Source organism: Carica papaya, chromosome 9 (genome assembly GCF_054855325.1).
Source record: "Carica papaya isolate Zhongbai chromosome 9, ASM5485532v1, whole genome shotgun sequence".
NCBI lineage: Eukaryota > Viridiplantae > Streptophyta > Magnoliopsida > Brassicales > Caricaceae > Carica > Carica papaya.
In genome coordinates this window covers 21,297,439-21,321,351 of record NC_142317.1, presented here as the reverse complement: position 1 = coordinate 21,321,351, position 23,913 = coordinate 21,297,439, and the positions used below count along the sequence as shown (strand labels likewise).

The 23,913-nt window shown below is 31.5% G+C and overlaps 1 pseudogene; it reads right to left on the bottom strand.

The window, feature by feature from the left end:
• The window catches only part of LOC148240173 (protein kinase G11A-like), a 40,502-nt pseudogene extending 18,382 nt beyond the window's left edge, over positions 1–22,120 (bottom strand).
• Positions 22,121–23,913: the final 1,793 nt, after the last annotated feature.

Genomic DNA, 23,913 nt, shown 5'->3' with positions numbered 1-23,913 from the left:
AAAATATTTGATTACATAAGTTCAAAAATAAATTACAACACTTCTAGTTTTTTTTTTCTTTCTTGATGTTTTTAGTTTTTTTTTTCAGTCTTTCTTTAATGATATAATTTATATCTATGATGCAATGTTCATATAGGAAATGATAAAATAGTTTCTTTATAAAATTAGCTCTATTTATTTCTTCACCACAATATAATTTCTTCATAATCTGATCCTCACATTTATTATTGTGTTACGATGTGATCAATTTTAGGTGATCTAGAAATATAAGAAGAGTTAGAAAATAATTGGGAGAAGGAGGAAAAACATAAAGAAATGAGATAGGAAAATAAGAGTTTAGAATATAAGTATTATAAAGGTAAGTTCTCTTTTATTCCCTTAACACATAACGCATAATTAGGTAGTAATTATAAAGTAAATTTGTTATAAGGATTCAAATTTTTCAAACAGTTCCAAAGTTTTAGTTAACGACCGTGAGCTAACTCAAATCACATATTTGACTTTTTATTAAATTATTTTTTACTCTAAATAACAGAAAAACATAAAAGTACAATCTAAATTAAATACATCCGAAAATATATACGTGTACTTACATTAGATATTCTTTAAATGTAATCTTATAATAATTTTTTTTATAGATTACATAATGAAAATAATGTTAAAACTCTAAAATATTTGATTACATAAGTTCAAAATAATGAAAATAAGATTTCTATCTCTTTAATTTTTAAATTTTAAAGACTAATGTAGAAAGAAATTTCTAAATTTTGACTCCTAGTAAGCATTCAATTCTCTATATTTAGATATCTTTTAAGTATAATCTTGCAATAATTCTTTTAAAGATTACATACCTTAGAATGAAAAATAATGTTAAAACACTAAAATATTTGATTATAAAAGTTTAAAAATAGATTATGACACTTCTATTTTTTTTTCTTTCTTGATGCTTTCAGCTTTTCTTTCAATATTTCTTTAATGCTATGATTTATATTTATGATGCAATATTAGATAAAAAACAACAAGGTAGTTTTTTTTATAAAATTACCTCTATTAATTTTTTTCACCACAATATGATTTCTTCATAATCTTATCCTCACATTTATTATTGTGTTACGATGTGATCAATTTTAGGTGATATAGAAATATAAGAAAAGTTAGAAAATAATTTGGAGAACGAGGAGGAAAAACATAAGGAAATGAAATAGGAAAACAAGAGTTAGATTGGAAGCATTATAGAGGTATGTTCTCTTTTTTTTTCCTAATGCATAACGCACAATTAGGTAGTAGATTCGTTATAAGGGGTCATATTCTTCTAACAATTCGAAATTTTAGACCGCGAACTAACTCAAATCTCATATTTGACTTTCTATGAAATTACCTCTTCATCCTAAATAACTGAAAAATATAAAAGTACAATCTTCCAAAAGTATATACATGTACTTACATTAAGCGGTATTAAATCTATCTTGTTCATTTGATTCAATTTTTACTTTTTTATGTAATTATTAGTAATCATTTACATGTTGAATGAGGTATATATTCATTAATTTTATTTTTGAACCGCTTATATTTTTAGCTTGAATTCATTGAATGAAATTTTATCTCATAATTCTTCATATATAGGAAGATCAATTAGAATTTAGTTCTGAAAAAACATAAATAAGAGAGTTTAAATATTAAAATTGTGATATATTGTTAAATTATAAAATATGGGACACATGTAGCAATTTAATTTCTTAAGAAAATGATGAAGCTTGTTTAGAAATTAAAGTAAATGGGACAATTAGATACATATACAAATATTTTAACTTCTAATATTATACTACACTATATCTATTTTTAAAATATAGTTTCTCAATGAGTGGTGTAATTTGACCCACAACCTAAAAATTTCTATGTAATTTCTTCATTTACAAATTGAAAATATATACATATACATGAGGTTAATTGAAAATATTGTTCTCATAATCGAGCAATAGAGTTAAAATAATATAAGAGTATTCTCAATTTATAGTGAACTCTTTAGAAGAACACCTTTCACTCCTATAGTATTATATGTATGATATAAAGTCTATAAATAGGAAACAATTTGTTTATTCTCCAATCCAGGAAGATGTTTCAAGCTAATGCTAATCCTAAATCAACATATCATCTTTACATTAAGATCCAATGATACCTGAATCACTGCTTAAAAGCTTTAACCCCCAAATAAAATGAAAAATAAACATTGTTATCATCACCATTATACATTTAAGTTGTTCAGATAGGTAAGTCAAGCCACAAATTGAAGTTACCTTTCCTTATGTGAAAGCAGCTTAAGAATCTTATATTATGCAAGTCTTTTGGGAGTTCTTCCGACCACACTTTCTCTTGAGGTTAGCACTAATCATGCAAGAGAAGGCATTGATAAGCTCATAATACTCTTCAATTATCAGAATTTTGACTGCACTTGGGTCTGCAAGTAGAAGCTTAGCCACAAGGTATCTAGGAATTGACCCTGTCTGGAATAATCGTGCTTGCTTCCTGATGAACTTTCCTCTTTTCATGTCATAGTATTAAGGTCAATTGTCTCTTGATATGTGTCTTTCTCCAACTTCAATAGATTTAGCAGTGATTTCTGGTCTTTTCATCTTTATGGGTGCAACAGTAAGCTGTAAAAAGTCCATTTTTAAAATATTAAGCCACACTGCCAAGATTCCTTCATTATTACTTTATTTTATAAAACATCAACAAGGTACCATATCCTATTGGATTCAAGTATGTGAACTTAAGAAACTTATACCTAAATATAAATTCTACAAAGGGTTCTTTGGAGCAATGAATAAAACATTAACAGCAGAGAGAATATTTAAGCATAACAAACTAACCTACCATAGCAGAGTTGGCCAAGAACCACCATTGTGGTAAGACCAAGGACTGCATGAAAAGGAAACATAGTGAGAAATGCTAAAGATAATGAAGAAATATATCATAAATAAATAATACGAGAGCAGATTCTTATGTGTTCTTAGGATCACTACTAGTGATTATTTGCTACTCCTGACCTTCAATAGCAGGATAACATATCTTAAATAGCATATCTGCTTCCAAATCTAATTCGCTTCAATAAGATCTAGTATGGCATGTGACTAATCAACTGTTATCAGACTGCTTACAACAGACCACATGTTTCTTAGAGAAAAAAATCAAAAATCCATTTGTGCTAGTTGTAAGTTTCCAATTAGATAACCTCCTTTATTGGGCATCCATTCCACCAACCAAGGAGAAATTTGATCTGGGTAATTGTTGAACTTATTAACTGCATCATATGAGTACTCCTCAATTTTGCAACTGTAATCTCTTTCAGTTTTCGCAAATCAATCAAATAATACTCCATGATGTGGAATGAAAGAACAAGCAGGCAATTATTCAGTGCCGAAATAGATCAGCTGATCCATCTTCTTGAGCAAGCATTTCACGTGCACAGAGTAAGGTAGAATAAAATAGTGCCTTCAAGAAAAAAAGAAGGATTAACTGGAGATACCACAACCAAAAAAAGTAAACAAATAAGATCTCTCTGTTACCAACTTATAAATTTAAATAATGACCGATTCATGTAAGCTAATGAGTCAGATCATAATTTATTGTTTGAATCCAATTTGCTAAAACATGGATCAAAACTAAAACAACTGGGAATAGTTCTAGATAAAAGTAGCAAAACTGCCTCAGAAATTCCCATAGACATAATGGTAATCAAATAATTATAACCCTCTCAATCCTCAAACTCTTCTTTTATCAAAGTGAACCCAAGAGATTCTTGACTCAATTGAAATAAGGCATTCTTTTGCTTCAATTTCAAGAATGATTAACCTTAAATCAAAAAACAAGCAAAAAAACAAATCAAGGCATTAGATTCAATGTGAGTATTTTGGTGAAAACTTTCAACTAAATCAGACATACAACCCAAAAGTAAAAAATTCAACAATAAAAAGGAAAATAAACTGACACTCAAGGAAAACTAATGAAATGATGCTACGAATATACGTAATACGTGTCTTTTTCCCCTTTATTTTTAGGAACCATAAAGAATTATCTTCTATTACCTAGAAGTCATATAATAAGAGTACTCAAAAGGTGAGAAAACCTCATCAAAAGCCAAAAGCTAATGATTACAAGGCACCAATGCAATTTTTTTGTAAAAAACAACAGAAAGCATCTAAATAACTAGTCAATTTGTGATAGAACTTAACAAAAGTCCTACTAATTGGACCATTCACAAATCAAGGATTCCAAAACAAGAAAAAAAAAATCATAGCTTAAATCCAAACCCAGATGAAGTGATATTAAAAATGAACATACTCCAAAACTAAATCTAGAAAATAAAAGAGAAAGATGAATACCTTGTTGAAATAAAAAGTGGGTTTGTATCGAAGCGATGTTTGGGAGCAGAAAAATCTAGAAAAAGAGAAGATAATGTTGTGTCGTTTCAACATCTCCACATAATCAATAATAATCCAATTGTATGTATTGTATTTACTTTTGTTTTTGATAGTTGTGGATTATTATGAATAAATAAGAAATTATATGAAGATTCCGCTTGCTCTTCTTTTCTCATCTTGTCCCTTTATTTTATTTATTCATTTCATTTGATTATTTTTTAATTCTATATATAAATTTTCTCTCATTTTTCTACTTGCTTTTCCTTTTCTCTCTATTTTTTCTTTTCTCTGAATCACATGGTTAATGATAAGTATAACATATGTGCAGACGGAGGAGATATCTTGCGATGAGGGTAAGCACACTATAAATTCATGCACCCTCCATTTTCATCAATTTACCATTAATTTATTCAACTTATATGATCAATGATTTGTGTTGACCAGATTTCTTGTTTGTTTGTGTACAATAGTTCCCTCAATAATGATATACTCATAATCTTCCCTCTCTTGCTTGGTTAAGATAAATCATGAAAAACAACATGCAAGCAAGCTAGAGAAGAACAAGTGCCTGGAATTCAAAAGCTTCTGCAATGAACTTTAGAATCATAAAAAATAATTGATATGTGAACCAACTAAGATGAAGTTGTTTTTTTTTTGTTTTTAGATTTTCATGATTCATTAATGAAATTTGAGATATGATCACACTTTTATATGAGATAATAAGAATCTATAAGTAAGAATCATTACTTTGTTTCTAAAGTGGAGGTTTTATAATCTGAATGTTTTTGTTTTCTTTATTAAAAGAATTGAAATTAAACTATTTTATCTTACATTATTTTTTATTAAAATACATGAGATATTGTTTTAGTATTGTAATAACAATATATATTCATATGAGTTTGTGAAAAAAAAAATCAAAACTAAAGGTCTTTTATATGTGTGTAATAAGAAGACAAGAGATCTTCGACTTAATGAGAGAAAATGTAGGAAATCTCACCCTTTATATGTAGGCATTTTGTGAGTTTTACTTTAACAAATTTCTTCTTCTTTAATATTTATGTTAATAAATAATTTAAGAAAAATATTAATTTGAATTTTTTTGCTTATTATAATTGTTTTAATAAAAGAATCTAATCATTACAGAATATTAATTTCATTTAGATATGTCATGACTATATCTCTACTAAATCCAATTTCATTACTATATCTCTACCAACACAGTTATAAGTTAAATTTTTTGATTCTATTGAATCAAATATTATAAACAAATCATTATTAATACATATAATTATATCCAAAAAGTGATAAATTTTACATTTTAATATGATACAGACTTGTTATCTTCCAAAAAAAATAAGAATCTTAACCATTCAAACACCATGTTTATGATCATTTATGAAAATTCTTAAAAACTTCATTGTAGTGTGTGCTTAATTATGATAAATGAACATAGTCACAAGCTTTAATGGGGGCATTTTGGTGCATGAAATGCATGTTCCCATGTTAATGGATGTTAGTGGCTAGTTTTTCCTTTTCAATGGTATCATCCTATGTTTACCTTATAAATAGTTAGCTCCTCTACTCTATCCTATCTTATTCCTACATTTCTCTATTGCTCTCTCTTTTATTTCTTTTCTTTCACTTTCATTTTTTTCTAAAATTTTCTTGAAAGATTCTAACTTTTCCTTTTCTAGCTGTGCAAATTAATAAAATCTATGATCTATTGGTAGCTAAGCTTATTGTATCATACAATTAACATGTCAAAAATCTCCTTTCTATACTCACCTTATCTGATTGACCTAGTGCACACCTCAATCCGTATAATGGATCCTCAAACTTCAATTCCTATTTGTATAGAAAGTAAATGTCTAAAGTAAATTCTCCTATCTTTTTTCACCAAGAGATATTTACGTGAAACTATTAAATATCAACAATTCATCTCAACCAATAGCAACAAAATTTAATTTTTTTTGAAATAATACCTTTCAATTTGTAATTATCTATGCAGAATAAGTTTGAGTTTCAAAGCAAAAAATTAAAAGTTAGGTCAAGATTTTGACCTACCATAGTTCCCTCAACTAAGAGAACTTAATAATCATGAAATATTTTTTTCACCTAAAAACATAACAGGCACGTTGAGATTAAACTCAACTTAATCACGACATCAGCAACATAAAAAAAAAGTTAAGAGTTTAAATTTGTTTTCCATGAAAAAGTAATACTTATTACAACCTGCAGAGAATTTATTGGTATTGATTTTTAGAAGCTTTCATCCCCTCATCTGCCCAACAAAAGAAAACATAATTACTTTATAATATTGTTATTGAAAGAGATGAAAATAGTTAAAATACAACTAGTGAAAAATTAAATATTGAACTTAAATTTTATAAATTAAAAGGATAATAATTACTTTAGTTAAGTTACAGTAATTGAAGAAAAATATAAATCTTATTTTATTCTTAATTAATTTAAAAGCAAATTGAATTAGTTAAAAAGAAATTGTATTTATTACAATAACAAAGTATTTGAGAGTAATATTCTCCATTTACTAGAACGATTCAAATTAAAATATTAAGGAATTAAAAAAATAAATAAGAATCGAATTAAATAAGTTGTTAGAAGCAAGAGTACCTTCATTTAAAAGAGTACGTTTGCGCTTGCAAGGGGTGGCGCTAGCTTCAAACTGCATCACCATACATACCCATTCAGTGAATAATAATAATAAATATTTTAAAATCAAAATCTAGAATGTTTAATATTTTAGAAAAACAGTTTTACTTTTTATTAAAATATAAACTTTACATTTTCAGCAAAACTTAAACTTGTAAATCTTAAATAAAACACAAAAATTTTAACTATTACCATATTATTATAATTCATTATAATTTTTAATTGCTATAATTATGAGCTAGCAAAACAAATTTTCAATTAAGTAAAACTCATACTTTATAAGTCAGCAAATTTAAATTTAGTTAAAATTTTTATGAAATCCATAAGAGAAAAAGATATATATGAAAATAAAATTTTGCAAAATATATAAAATAAAATATTACCTCAAGAAGGATGTTTATTTTATCCTTCCTAAGTAAGAAGTCATTTTCGATTGCATCCAATTGTAACTTGATGTAATGGTAAATCACTATAAAGTTTTCAATGGAATTTATAATAGGAAGTGGATATGATGATGATTGCCATATTATACATGAGAATATCTAAATATATATAAATGAGAAAAAAAATATGTTTTTTGGTTCTGATAACTAAAAGTTGAAAAATAAAGGAAATGAAAATTATAATATTTTGTTTGGTTTAAAGTTATAATTGAAAAATAATTGAATAATATTAGTTATTAATATAATGATGAGTTAGCTACCGATAATCAAAATAGAATTTAAAAAAAAATTATACTTTCCTCTTTCCTCTGTTGTTAAGAGTTCTTATATGAAAAAAGATTTATCATTCATGAACGATTACTATTGAAATAATTAATAATAAATATTTTAGTATAAAATCCAAGTCTATTTCTTCTTCTTTAATATTTATGTTAATAAATAATTTAAGAAAAATGCTAATTCAGAATTTTTCGCTTATTATAATTGTTCTAATTAAAAGAATCTAGTCGTTACAGAATATTATTTTCGTTTGGATATATCATGACTCTTTAGGACAAAATTCAATTTGATTACTATATCTCTATCAACACAGTCATAAGTTAAATCTTTTGATTCTATTGAATCAAATATTATAAACAAATCATTATTAATCCATATAATTACATCTCAAAAGTGATAAATTTTACATTTTAATAAGATTCAAACTTTTTGTCTTCAAGAAAAATGTAAGAATCTTAACTATTAAACCACCATATTTATGATAATTTATCGAAATTCTTAAAAACTTCATTGTACTGTGTGCTTAATTGTGATAAATGAACAATAGTCACAAACTTTAATGGGGTAATTTTTGGTGCATGAAATGCATGTTCCCATCTTAATGGATGTTAGTGGCTATTTTCTCTTTTTCACTTAGATCATCCTATGTTGACCTTGTAAATAGCTAGCTCCTCTACTCTATCATATCTTATTGCTACATTTCTCTATTGCTCTCCCTTTTATCTCTTTTTTTTTTTTCACTTTCACTTTTACTAAAATTTTCTTGAAAGATTTCTAACTTTTACTTTTCTAGTTTTCTAAATTAATAAAATCTATGATCTATAGCTAATCTAATTGTATCAAGCAATTAAAATGTCAAAAAGCTCTTTTTTATACTCACCTTATCCGATTGACCTAGTGCACACCTCAATCCTTATAATGTATCCTCACACTTCAATTCCTATTTGTATAGAAAGTAAATGTCTAAGGTAAATTCTTTTATCTTTTATCACCAAGATACTTTTACATGAAACTATTAAATATCAATGATTCATCTCAACCAACAGCAACAAAATTTATAATTTTTTGAAACAAAACCCTTTAGTTTGTAACTATCTCTGCAAAATAAATTTGAGTTTCAAATCAAAAAATTTAAAATTAGGTCGAGATTTTGATCTACTATAGTTCCCTAAACTAAGGGAACCTAATAATCATGAACTATTTTTTTCGCCTAAAAACATAATAGGCACGTTGAGATTTAAGTCAATTTAATCATGGCATCGCCACTAACATAAAAAAAAGTTAGAGTTTAAATTTGTTTTCCATGAAAAAGGAATATTTATTACAACCTGCAGAGAATTTATTGGTATTGATTTTTAGAAGCTTTCATCCACCCCATCTGCCCAACAAAAGGAAACATAATTACTTTATAATATTGTTATTGAAAGAAATGAAAATAGATAAAATACTAATAGTGAAATATTAAGTATTGAAGTTAACTTTTATAAATTAAATAAAGGATTATAATTACTTTAGTTAAGTTACAGTAATTAAAGAAAAATATAAATCTTATTTTATTCTTAATTAATTTAAACTCGAATAGAATTAGTTAAAAAGAAATTGTATTTGTTATAATAGAAAAATAATTGAGAGTAATATTCTCCATTACTAGAACTATTCGAATTAAAAAAAATAAGAATCGAATTAAATAAGTTGTAAGAAACAAGAGTACCTTAATTTAAAGGAGTGCGTTTGCGCTTGCGAGGGGTGGTCCTTGCTTCCAACTACATCACCATACATATCCCATTAAGGGAATAATAATAATAATAAAGATTTTTAAATTGAAATCTACAATGTTTAATATTTAAAAAAAATATTTTTACATTTTAATTAAAATATAAACTTTACATCTTCAGTGAAACTTAAACTTATAAATATTAAATAAAATACAAAAATTTTAACTACTACCATATTGTTAAAATTCATTATAATTGTTAATAGCTATAACTATTAGCTGGCAAAGCAGATTTTTAATTAAGTAAAACTCATACTTTATAAATCAGCAAATTTAAATTCTATTAAAATTTTCATGAAATCCATAAGAGAAAAAATATATATAAAAATAAAATTTCGCAAAATATGTGAAATAAAAAATTATCTCAAAAAGGATGTTTATTTTTCCCTTCAGAAGTAAGAAGTCATTTTTTATTGCAAAGTACACAAATTTTAGGAAAATCTACATCAGATACTTTGTCTCTGCAAATTAAGAGAAGAAGACCAAATAATTAAAACCCATTAACTAGTCAAACGTGGTTAATAACTACTCAGATCTATATCGAGATATATATTATGTACACATACAAAGCTTTAATCATGTCTGATAAGGTGATTTCATATTCAACTACGAAAGTGGAGAGTAGATTAGAGAAATATTTAAGACCGCAATCAAATACTCCTTTCATTTTATATGCTATTCCAAAAAAGTTATCTACCGTACCTTTTAAAAAAATTGAATGCAAATCAATCAATAATATCGATATATATACATGATCAGTAAATAAATAAGAAAAAAAATAGATAAGATGTTAAGCACTAAACCTCTTGTTCCATTGAGGGGATCATGTCGAGGAGCTGCGTGCTTCGATCCATCCTATTTGAAACAATTATAGAAGAGAAAATGGTTTTACCTAGAGAAAGGAGACTATTTTTTTTTTCGTATCTACAATGCTCACCGAAGTGACGGAGAGTTATAATGAGTTTAGTATTTATAACAAATTGCTAATAATCTCAATCATTTCTAGTGATTAATATTTAGGTTATCAATATTCTATGCATTAATGAACTTGTATATTTTTGTATTTTGTGTTCCGAGTTTAGATTAATTTTGCCAATTGTTTTATGAGAAAAAATATTTTCTTTTAAAAAAACAAGAGTTTAATTTAATCCATTTATAATATTGTATAAATGACAAAGATGGTTTTTCTCCAAATAAATTACTTCAACTGATAAAGACATTATATTGGCACCTTTGAGAATGGTTAATTGTTGTTAAAAATTAGACAATAGATGATAAAATTTTACCAACAAATTTACATTTTCACTAAAAGTTCAAATGCCGCAAATTTAGAGGAAGCCACGTATCCATTTCATGCACAACTTGTCCATTTCTTTATTTGAAAAAAAATTATTTAACTTTTATGTTGACAAAAAGAAGTACAAAAGAAACTATAAATAAAATAGTTTATCTTTATGTTTTAAAACCTAAAGAAAATTCAATCTCCTCTGTTGCAAGATACTGAAACGTCTCTCTCTCTCTCTCTCTATTAGTTGCATCTCATTCCAGTCATCACTCATCACCTCTCATTATTTATTGAAGTATCAAATTTTCTTATTAGTCGTTAAATATTGTATTTTAAACAATAAATTTACGTTACTTAATTCACTCATTTATATAGATTAAATTACTTATTCGAGTTATACCTTATTATTTGACTGAACTACAAATTTAGCCATATTTCTTCCTAAACACTGTATAAGCCACTAAACAATGTAAATTAATACACTAACATCCAATACACGATTTACTTTTTCCTTTTTTAAAAAAAATCATGGATAAAACCATTCTGCTTAAGCAAGTAAACAAAAAATTGAGACTTATGAACAACTATATATCTTTCAAAATTCTTTACTACATCTCTAGCTCTGTTACATACTATCTAATTACACTTTACATCCAATTAAGAAGAAGAGAAACAAAATGTGGAATGAAAAGTTACTTTTAAATCCAACTAAAAATTAGACAATAAGTGACACAATTTTAGCAGGTGATAGAGGTTGTCACTAAAAGTCAAAATGTCGTTAAGTAAATAAATATACACCAAATAAAGGAAGCCACTTGTCCATTTCATGCACAATCTATCCATTTCTTTGAAAAAAATTATTTAACTTTTATATCGGCAAAGTAAATACATAAGAAGCTAGAAATAAAATAGTTCATCTTTATGTACTCAAACCTAAAGAAAATTTGATCTCTTCTATTGTAAGACATCAAAACTTCTATCTTTGTAATAGTTGCATCTCATTGCAATCGCCATCAATCACCTCTTATTATTTATTAAAGCATCAGTTCTCTTGATCAATTGTCAAAACACTATATTTAAACAGTAAATGTACATCATTTGATTCATTCATTTGTATGAGATTAAATAATTCATTCAAGATAAGTTCTATTTTGTCATTTCATTGACCTATAAAATTAGTCATATTTCTTTCTAGTATGGTATAAGTTTATACAATGTAAGTCAATATAATAACAACATTACAACATTTACTTTTTTTAAAGAAAATGTCTTCATCCATAAACAGTAAAAACCATTTTGCTTAAGCAAGTCAACAAAAAACTTAGGCTTATGAATAAATATACATCTTTCAATAGTCCTTACTACATTTCTAGGTAAGTTATGTACTATTCTACTAAACTTTTAAATCTAACTAAGAAGAAAAGAAACAAAATACGAAATGGAAGCTTAAACATCCTCAAATAACAATCCAAACTTTAGAAAAATATTCGTCAAGTATAAAATTTATATCTGGTACCTTTAATAAGGGTCCGATTACAGGTAGAAATTAGATAATAGATGATATAATTTTAGTGGTTGATTCAGACTGTCACAAAAGTTGAAATGTTGCTAGGTAACATGTGACAAATAGAGGAACTCATGTGTAACGGCCCCGAAAATTCAAAAGGAAATACATATAATAATAATCTGAGTGCAGAAGCTAAATAAAAGATTAAGGTTAACATCCCTTACACAATAACTTAAAAGTATTAAACAACATCACAGAATAAGTTCTCTAAAAGAAATACAAGAAATGAGAAAAATAAAGGAAACTATAAAGCATCTAGCACCTACTCGCAGTTTTCTTGTGAATCGAGCTCAGGAACCAGGTCCTCTTGATCTGAAATGGTTAAATAAGGAATGAGCTACACTAGCCCAGTAAGGACATCACACTATATCCCCGTCACAGAAGCAAAGATTGGTAGAAAACCAAAAACAACCAATGGAGCACAAATTTTAAACCAATACATTTATTTAAAATAAAACCATTTACCCTTTTTCTTACCCTTGGAGAACCTGTGAAAACAACCTATAAAGACAATAACATCATACAGATCACAATTTCATGCATAATCAGTAACATAAAACATATCATAAATCTGTATTCATTAACAATAACTAATTATCACCGTTTCTCATTTTTATCAGCCTACTAATATCCATGGGGATCCATAGGGGTGTCCCCGCTACACGTTAACCATTCTCCTTAACAATCTTAATTCTTGGGCCATCCCCATACCCCGTCCAGTATGAGCGCCAAGACGTTAAACCTCAATACCTTGTCCAGTATGAGGATGAAGCAGGCCGTCCCCATACCTCATCCAGTATGATCGCTAAATGACTAAGTTTTCATACCCCGTCCGGTATGAGACAACGTTCACAGTAGGGTTTTCTATGAACCCGATTGGTCCACCATCTCCCTGGATATCTAATGAGGCTATCACCTCATCTGTTTTTCCATAGTCTCCGTTACCAAGTTGAAGATAATCACATAAACAATAAACATGCACCCAGTAATACAATCATATTATAAATTCTAAAATCACACAATGGTCAAGTAAAACAGTAATACATGCATTTAAAACTATAGAATAGATAGACCAGATACCATAATGCATTTAAACTGTAAAATAAATCAAACAGGAATCGACAGAGAATAATGTCCGGTTCGGGCTCCATAAGCAACCTTAATTAATTATGCATATCTATTAATTTGCACAAAATACAGTATTATCATTCATTCAAACATTAATTCCATGATAGGAAATAGGGTGAGGGGTCCTTACCTGATTCAACGACAAAAACCAGATTGTTACTGCGCCTACGTGCAGTCTCTAGGTTCCCTGAATTTTTTCTCGGGAACTGAAACGTGCTTACGGTACCTACACATGTCCCAAATAACCCAAAAATCATACCCAGGACCTACTCGGCCAATTTTAAAATTCTGGCACGGCTGCTTCGCCGTGCTCGGGTGACGGCGCCACTGCTCGTGTCAATAATCTGCCTTGGTTTGGCTATTTTCGGCCGTTTTCGGCTAAATTCAGCAAAACTTGCATTGGTTCCTGTGAGAAAACACACTTAGGGCCCTCGGTGGGTCAAAAAAATGTAGAAAATTAAAACTCTCCAGCGATGGGGCTCTCCTGTGCGGCGACTCCTCCAGCTCATGTTGAGGTTGGGTATTTTACTCTGGTCAACCTGTAGAAGAGGAAACGGTGATCACAACGGTAGAAAAATCACATCGAATGGGAATTGGGAAGGGCCTCAATGGGGGTAAAAACTGAAACACCCCGTAGCCACGCCGTTGAGCTTCAGCGACGTTTTTCAGCCAATTGGCTGGTTCTTTCACTCCAATTTGGCCATGGGTGGGTTTGGAATCAAATTCTAAGTAAAGGGTAAGATTTTTACCTCGTTTGGTAGCCAGAAATTGCTCCGGTGCGGCGGCGGGTGGCGGCGGTCGGCTCCTTGGCGGCTGGGTTGTCTTCTTAGATGAGGGGCTCTGGCAGCTAGGGTTAGGGTTTGGGTGCAGATGAGTTTATTTATACCTATCTGCTTTTGATCTGGGCTGTCCATCGCATTTAATCTGGATCGTCCGATCGCGATTAAATAGGGAGTGAATCTGGACCGTTCATCGCGATTCAATCTGGACCGTCCGTGCGCGATTCAATCTAAACCGTTTGTGTGTGATGCAATCTTGGCTATCCGTGCGTGATGGAATCTGGGTCGTCTGTGCGCGTTTTTCATCTGGGTCGTCCGTTTGCGCAGGAACGAATCTCAGTTGTTCGATCGCGCGCACGCGGGTCGCCCACGTGGCTCGCTCTTGTGTGGCCTCCCGCATCAGCGTCTCTACCACCTGGCGCGTCCTGGTTGGTCAGGGCTGTTGACCAGGCAGTTGACGTGGCGTAACTTTTTTAAATTACGTTTTGACCCCCATTTTCTGATATTTCTTTCAAAAATACCACAGAACCTAAATTTTCACCCCTTTTTCCCAAAATTGTTTTCAATTAAATCCTCAATTATTTTTTTTACCCTTTTTATTATTATTATTACTATTATTTTCATTTAATCAAATTAAATTCAATTAAATTCAATTAACACATATTTATATTTATATAGAAATAATAAAATAACATAAAAATAATTCAAAAAAAAATTGGGTGTTACAACTCTCCTCCCCTTAAAAAGAAATTTAGTTCCTCAAATTTGTCTCTTACTCTCGATCGAACAACTGGGGGTACCTGGCTCTAAAGTCTGATTCTAGCTCCCACGTAGCCTCCCTTGGTGTGTGGTTCTGTCATACGACCTTTACAAAGAATATTTTCCGATTGCGGAGTAATCTACTTTTTTGATTTGTAATGCCAACTGGTACTTCCTCGTAAGATAAGTCCTCCTGGAGTGGGAGAGGTTCGTGGGCCAAGACATGAGAGGAGTACGGATTGTACTTGCGTAGCATGGACATATAAAACACATTGTGAACCTTGGAAAGTTCTGGAGGCAGTGCTAGGTTGTAGGCAGCGGTACTAATCCTGTCAAAGACTTCAAATTGTCCAATAAATCGGGGGTTCAGTTTCTCCCTCCTGCCGAACCTACTAATTTCCTTGAAATGAGTGACCTTAAGGAATACCCAGTCGCCTTTCTCAAATGCTAAATCTCTCCTCCGGGTGTCTGCATAACTCTTCTGCCTGCTTTGAGCTGTCTAAATGTTCTTCTTGATCTTAACTATTTTGGATGTAGTCTCCTCTACCAGCTCCGGGCCGAACAGTTTTTTATCGCCCACTTCTTTCCAACAAATCGGCGATCTATATAGGTGCCCATATAATGCCTCATACGGAGCCATGCCAATACTCGCTTGCTAGCTGTTGTTGTAGGCGAACTCTATCAGGGGTAGATGGTCATCCCAATAGCCCCCAGAGTCAAGGACACAAGCTTGGAGCATATCCTCAAGTGTACGGATTATCCTTTCTTACTATCCATCAGTCTGATGGTGGAAGGCAGTACTGAGGGACAGCTTCGTTCCCATGACTTGCTGAAAGCTACTCCAAAACTGAGAAGTGAACCTGGGGTCCCTATCGGACACCACTGTCACTGGGACTTCATGCAATCTGACTATTTTTTGGATATACATTCTTACCAATTTGTCCAAGGGATCAGTCATCCTGGTGGCTAAAAAGTGGGAAGACTTGATAAGCCGGTCAACAACTACCCAGATGGCATCATGTCCTGAGCGTGCCTTAGGTAACCCTGTCACAAAGTCCATTGTGATATGTTCCCACTTCCACTCTAGGATCGGTACAGGCTGAAGTAACCTGCCTGGGCACTGATGCTCTGCCTTGACCTGCTGACATACGAAGTATTTAGACACAAAGTCAGCTATGTCTTTTTTCATCCCATTCTACCAAAACCGGGGTTGCATGCTTTGGTACATTTTAATGCTTCCGGGATGCATGGCAAACTTTGAGCTATGGGCCTCTGTCATGATGTCTCTCTTTAACTTATTGTCACCTGGAACACACACCCTGTCCTAGAATCGGAGTAACCTGACAGCGGAGACTCATAATTCTGAGCTAACTCCCTGTTGTGCATCATTCTTGAGGGCTACTAGGACGGGATCAGCTGACTGAGTTTCCCTTATTCTCTGGATTAACTCAAGCTAGACGGTCAAATGGCCCAAACATGTGACTCTCTTCAAGTTCTGAAGTCGAATCTGTTGTGTGGCCCCAATTTGTCTGCATTCTGAAACTATCAAATGGGCTAAGATACCTGCACTTTTTTTGCTGAGTGCATCGACTACCACGTTGCCCTTACCTGGATGGTGCAAGATGTCACAATCATAGTCCTTACGAAGTTCTATCCACCTTCTCTGACGCATGAAGTCCATAAGTAAAGTGGGCTTGGTGAGGGGTCTAAAATTTTAGTGGATTGAATCTAATGAAAGGAAAAATAAAGAAATAAATAAACAAAAAGGGAAAGGAAAGCCCAACTCGAATGGGTTGAGCTCGTAGGAAGAATAAAGGAATTTCAGTGATGAATTGGGCCAAACCTCAAGAAATTAAGCAAAAAACAAGAAGGAAATTAAATCTTGTGGACCTAGCCTATAGGAAGGGGATAAGAGTAATTAAAATTTAAGTGAGCCCAGCCTTTAGGAATGGGTTAAGACAGAAGGATAAAATTTAGTTTGAGAGGTTACATTAATTCAAAACAAACAAAGATAGGAAAGAAATAGTAATATTGAGAAACTAACAAATGGGTTGTTTCATTGGGGTTCTAGTCTATAAGCAAATAAAGTAAATTTGAATGAAATATGATATGGCCCCTAGTTGTGTTGGGTCAACGACGTTTCAGGCAGTGAATAGTAACTAGTCAAAAAACAACAATGATTATGATGGGCTTGAGATCTAGAATATGGGTTGAGGAAATTAATTACGACTTTGGAAAGATAAATTATATAAAATGAGACATTATTAATGAATATAATGCCTTAAATAAATATTAGGTATGTGATTTGGTTCAATAATTAATGGAGTTTTGAGTAATCTTGCCAACAATTTTATGAGAAAAATTATTTGAGAAAAATTATTTTTTTTTAAAAAAACAAGGGTTTAATTTAATTCATTTTAATATTGTATAAACAACAAAGATGGTTTTTCTCAAAATAAATTATTTCAACTAATAAAAGGCATTTTATTGGCACCTTTGAGAACAGTTAATTGCTGCTAATAATTAGACAATAAATAATAAAATTTTACTAGCAAATTTATATTGTCATAAAAAGTAAAAATGTCGCAACATAAATTTGTAACAAATAAAGGAAGCCACTTATCCATTTCATGCACAACCTGTCCATTTCTTTATTTGAAAAAAAATTAAACTTTTATATTGACAAAAAGAAGTACAAAAGAAACTGAAAATAAAATAGTTTATCTTTATGTTCTAAAATTTAAAGAAAATTCAATCTCCTCTGTTGCAAGACACCAAAACTTCTCTTCCTCTGTTAGTTACATCTCATTGCAGTCATCATCCATCACCCCTCCTTATTCATTAAAGGATTAGTTTTCCTTATCAGTCATTAAATATTGTAGTTTTAAAACAGTAAATTTACGTTATTTGATTCACTCATTTGTATGAGATTAAATTATTTATTTAAGTTAAATCATATTTTATTATTTGACTGAACTACAAATTTAGTCGTACTTCTTTCTAGTATTGCATAAGTCAGCAAACAATGTAAGTTAGTACAATAACATCCAATACAACACTTACTTTTTCCTTTATAAAAAAATATTGGATAAAAACCATTTTGCTTAAGCAAGGGAACAAAAAGCTAAGAGTCATGAACAAACTACATATCTTTCAGAAGTCCTTACTACATATTTGGCTATGTTATATACTATCTGATTACACATTTACATCCAATTAAGAAGAAGAGAAAAAAAATATAAAATGAAAGTTACTTTTAAATCTGACTAAAAATTAGACAATAAATGACACAAATTTAGCAGCTAATAGACGTTGTTACTAAAAGTCAAAATGTCCTTAACTAAATATACAACAAATAAAAGAAGTAACTTGTCCATTTCATGCAAAACCTATCCATTTCCTTATTTTGAAAAGAAAATTATTTAACTTTTATATCAGCAAAAAGAAATACATAAGAAGCTGGAAATAAATTTGTTCATCTTTATGTACTCAAACCTAAAGAAAATTTGATCTCCTCTACTATAAGACATCAAAGCTTCTATCTTTGTATTAGTTGCATTTTATTGCAGTCGCAATCAATCACTTCTCATTATTTATTAAAGCATCAGTTCTCCTTATCAATCGTCAAATACTCTATTTTAAATAGTAAATCTACATCAATTTATTATTCATTTATATTAGCTTAAATAATTCATTCAAGTTAAGTTCTACCTTGTTATTCGATTGACATACAAAATTAGTCGTATTTCTTTCTAGTACGGTATTAGTTTATACAATGTAAGTCAATACAATAATGGCCATTACAATATTTTCTTTTTTTTTTAAGAAAAAATCATCATACAATAACAGTAAAAGCCATTTTGCTCAAGCAAGTCAACCAAAAACATAGGCTCATGAATAAATATATATCTTTCAATAGTCCTTAGTGCATTCCTGGCAAAGTTATGTATTATTTGATTAATCTTTTAAATCTAACTAAGATGCAAAGAAGCAAAATACAGAATGAAAGCTTAAACATCCTCAAGTAACAACCTAAACTTTAAAAAAATATTCATCAAGTATAAAATCTATACTTGGAACCTTTAAAATGGTCCTATTATGGCTAGAAATTAATTAATAGACGATATAATTTTAGCGGTTGATTCATACTAGCACAAAAGTTGAAATGTTGCTACGTAATATGCGACAAATAAAGGAACTCATGTGTCCATTTCGTGCTACCCTATCTATTTCTTTACTTGAAAAAAAAAGTTGTTTAACTTTTGTAGCAACAAAAAGGTGTACCAAAAAAAATTAAAAATAAAATAGTTCATCTTTGTCTTAAAACCTAAAGAAAATGTGATCTACTTTGTTGCAAGATGTTAAAGCTTTTATTTTTTGTGTTGGTTGCATTTCATTGTAGTCACTATCAATCGCCTCTCATTATTCACTGAAGTGTTAGTTCTCATAATTAGTCGTCAAATACTATATTTTAAATAATAAAATACATCATTTGATTCACTTATTTATTATAATATTAAATAATTCATTCAAATTAGGTTCTATTTTATTATTTAATTAAACTATAAATTTAGTAGAATTTTTTTTTAATACTAAATCAACTTATACAATGGAAGTCAATACAATAGCATCCAATATAAAATTATTTCTTTTAAGAAAAAATCATTATTCATTAACAATAAAAGCCATCATGCCTAAGTAAATAACCAAAACCATCATGTTCAAGTAAGTGAAGCAAAAACTGAGGAGGTTCATGACCAATTATCTATCTTATAGAAGTCCTTACTCATATCTAGCTAAGCTATATATTATTCTTATTATACTTTTGAATCCAACTAAGAAGGGAAACAAAATGCAAAATGAAAGATTAAACGTCCTCAAGTATAAACCTAAACTTAAAGAAATATTCATGAAGTATAAAATTTATGCTCGGTACAAAATTTACCATATAACTAAATAAAACATAATCTATACTAAATTAAATTTTAGGACACAACTTTTGTTTCTTAGTGCAACATAACATTACGAAAAAAAAAGACTAAAACCTTAAGATTTAGATGTAACACCGCAGTTTTAAAGCTTTATTAAGACCTAATACATGCTCGAAACCTTATAGTTGTCTTAAGATAGGTCTAGAACCTGCAAAACTTGAGTTAGATAGTGGGCATGTTCCTCTTTGCGTTTTGAATAAACCAAGATGTCATCAATAAACACAATAACAAACTGATCCAAGAATTGTCTGAAAACCTTATTCATCAAGTCCATGAAGATTGTTGAAGTGTTGGTTAGTCCAAATGGCATGATCAGGAACTCATAGTGTCCGTACCTGGTTCGAAAGGTTGTCTTGGAGATGTCTTCTGCCCTGATTTTTACCTGATGGTAACCTGAACACAGGTCTATTTTGGAGAAGACCCGGGCACCCTGCAACTGGTCAACGAGGTCATCAATCCTGGGGAGGGGATACTTGTTCTTGATCGTGACTCTATTTAGACTCTGTAATCAATACATAACCTCAATGTCCCATCTCCCTTTCTTACAAATGTGACTTCAGCACCCCAAGGGGACACACTTTGTTAGATGAACTCACTGTCCTGTAATTCAGTGATCTGTTTCCTCAGTTCCTCCATCTCAACACGGCTCATACAGTAAGGAGCAATTGAAATCAGTTGGGTGCCTAGCTAAAGGTCTATGGTGAATTCGACTTCTCTGTCCACTAGTAATCCATATAGTTCATCTGGAAACACATCTTGAAAGTCTTAGACTACTAAAATCTCTTGAATACAAATCTCTTTCTTGGGTTTGCCTAGTTAGAGAAAACAACAAGGTTAAAGTACTTGATAATAAGAAAATTTTTCATGAGGGAACAAATGCTAAACGATTTTATTAATTTATAAATGGCTTCTCATTAAGAGGATTGAATACAACCTTCTTTCTAAAACAATCTACAGTGGTGTGATACACCCCTAGCAAGTTCATTCTTAAAATTACATCAAAGTCCCCCATGTCTAATTCTATTAGGTCCACACTCAATTTCCTATCTACTATATCTACGACACAGGCTCTATATACAATTTCTTCCAATATTGTCGTACTCCCAACAGTAGACACAAACAACACAAAATCAAGTTTATCAGGTAATACATTAAATTTTGATTCAACAATAGGTAAAACAAATGAATGCGATGCACCAGTATCAATCAAAATATGAGCAAGATAGTTACAGATAGTATACATACCCTGTACCACATCCGGGTTGGCTTCTGCATCCTGCTGGTTGAGATTGTAAGCCCTACCCTAAATAGGTGGTCTAGCCTGATTCTGATTCCTCGGGCACTCCCTCGTATAATGTTGGGCACTACCACATATGCGACAAGTGTTATTGAGGCGATAGTAGGGTTGGTCCCCATGATCCCTGCCACAATGCTGACACATCTTACCGCGTCCTGCCACTAGAGCCTGAGGGGAAGCCTGAATCATCGGTCTGGGACTCTTGTTTTGTTGAACAGGTGCAGTAAGTGCTGGTCTGTGGGGTGGAGCTGAGGGCCTGAGGTTCCCTGCTGCTTGAGAGAAGGTATGGAGGCTCCTCTCCACTAACTGTGTCTTTGCCAGAACAGCCAAATAAGTACTGAACTCAAACACAAACAACTGTTGGTTGATCTCTGGACAGAGACACCACTCCAACCTTCTAGCCTTCCTACCTTCATCCAACAATGTCTCAAGGGAATATCGGCCCAACTCTAGGAACTTACGAGCATATTATGATATAGTCATGTTCTCCAGGGCCAACTGTACAAACTCCATCTCCTTCAGATGTCGGAGATGCTCTGGAAGGTACTTTGCATGAAAGGCCACTCGAACTATTTCCAAGTAATTGGAACAGGCAGGGTGGTCTGTTTGACTTTCCACCAGTGGTCTGCTTCTCCCACTGGCATGTAGGTAACAAGGATAATTTTCTGTTCGGGAATCACTCCACTAGTCTTGAACGCCTTGTCTATCTCTGCTAACCAGTACTCGGCATCTTTGAAAGAGGATCCCCCTATTAAAGTAGATGGGTTTAATCTTTTGTACCTCTCTATGTAGCATGGGTCCATCATGGGAGGAGCTGGGTCCCATGGAAGAGGGACTAGGTCGTGCTGAGGATGGACTGGATGGCCCTGCGGTGGTACTTGCTGATACGGTGGGGGCACCAGATTGTACTGTAGTGGTGCCGGGGGGTATTGCGGCTGGGGCACTGGATCATACTATGGTGGTGCCGAGTGGTATTGTGGAGGAGCAAGGTCGTATCGGGGTGGCTCGGGATCCTCTTGTTGCAGGGGTGGCTCTACCCTGTGGCAGTGGGGGAGGATCAGGTAGCTCCCTCCTTTCCTCCTGGCCCTGCTAGGCAATAATGAGTCTCTCCAGCATCTCAAATATCTAGTCAACATCTTCTCTAAGCAAACCATCTCGAGCTGCTCAGTTTAGTAGGGGTCTTCCTCTCCTTATCTATCTGTACCTGTATTTCACAAGGAATGGTTGAGTGATAATCCATTGTTTTGGTGTTCCCTAAGGATTTTATACAAGAAATGGGTCCGAGGAACGTAGCTCTGATACCAACTATAACGACCCCGTAAATATCTAAAGGAAATAAATTATAAATTAAGTGCGAAAGCGTAATAAATGTTCAAGGTTTATATTCCCTACACAATAACTTAAAGAACCAAATGGGACTACGAATTTCAGTCTTAAAACAAAATATAAGAAATAAGGAAATAAACAGAAAATAAAGAAAACTAGCATCTACTCGCAATCTTCTTGCGGTTCGGACTCTAGAACTTGGTTCTCTTGATTTGAAATGGTTAAATAAGGAATGAGCTAAACTAACCCAGTAACAACATCATACTATATCACCGACAAAGAAAAAAAAGTTGGTAGAAAATTAAAAATCACTAATAGAGTACTAAATTTAGCAAATTCATTTATCATTCATAAAACTATTTACCCTCCACTTACCGTAGTGGAATTTTTAAAAATAACCTATACAAACAATAATATTATAAAATCATGATTATATGTATAAGCAGCAACATAGCACATATATAGTTATATATCCATCATCAATAAATCAAACAATAACTGTCAATCTTTTTACCAGCCTGCTGGTATATATGGAGGTTCATAGAGATGTCCCTGTTACACATGAACCCTTTCCTTTAACATTCTCCATTATGGGCCATCCCCATTCCCCGTCCGGTATAAGCGCCAACTTACAAAACCTCAATACTTCGTCCGGTATGAGGGTGAAGTGTGCCGTTCCCATATCCCATTCGGTATGAGTGCCAAATTGCCAAGTCCTGATGCCCCGTTCGGCATGAGACAACATTCACGGTAGGGTTTCCTATGTACCCGGTTCGTCCACCATCTCCTAAGATATCCAGTAAGGCTGCTGTTTCATCCATTCACTTAATCACACAATTTTTATTGTTAAACCTTCTTTTTTTCTTAATTCAGCCGTAAACACATAGAATAAACCATACATGCATTCAAAGCCATAAAATAAATTAATAAGATGCCATCATGCATACAAATTGTAAAAACAATCAACAAACAACAGTAGATAATTTTTTGTCTTGGCTCCATTAGCAATCCGTAATTAATTATGCACATTTTCCAAATTCGCCCAAAATACCGGATTATTATTTATTTAGACTTCAATTCTATGATAAGGAATAGGGTGAGGGATCCTTACTCGATTTGATGTCCGAAAAGCTAAGCTGTTCGACTGCGCCTACAGGTGATTCTCAGGTTCTCTGAATTTTTTTTAGGAATTAAAAT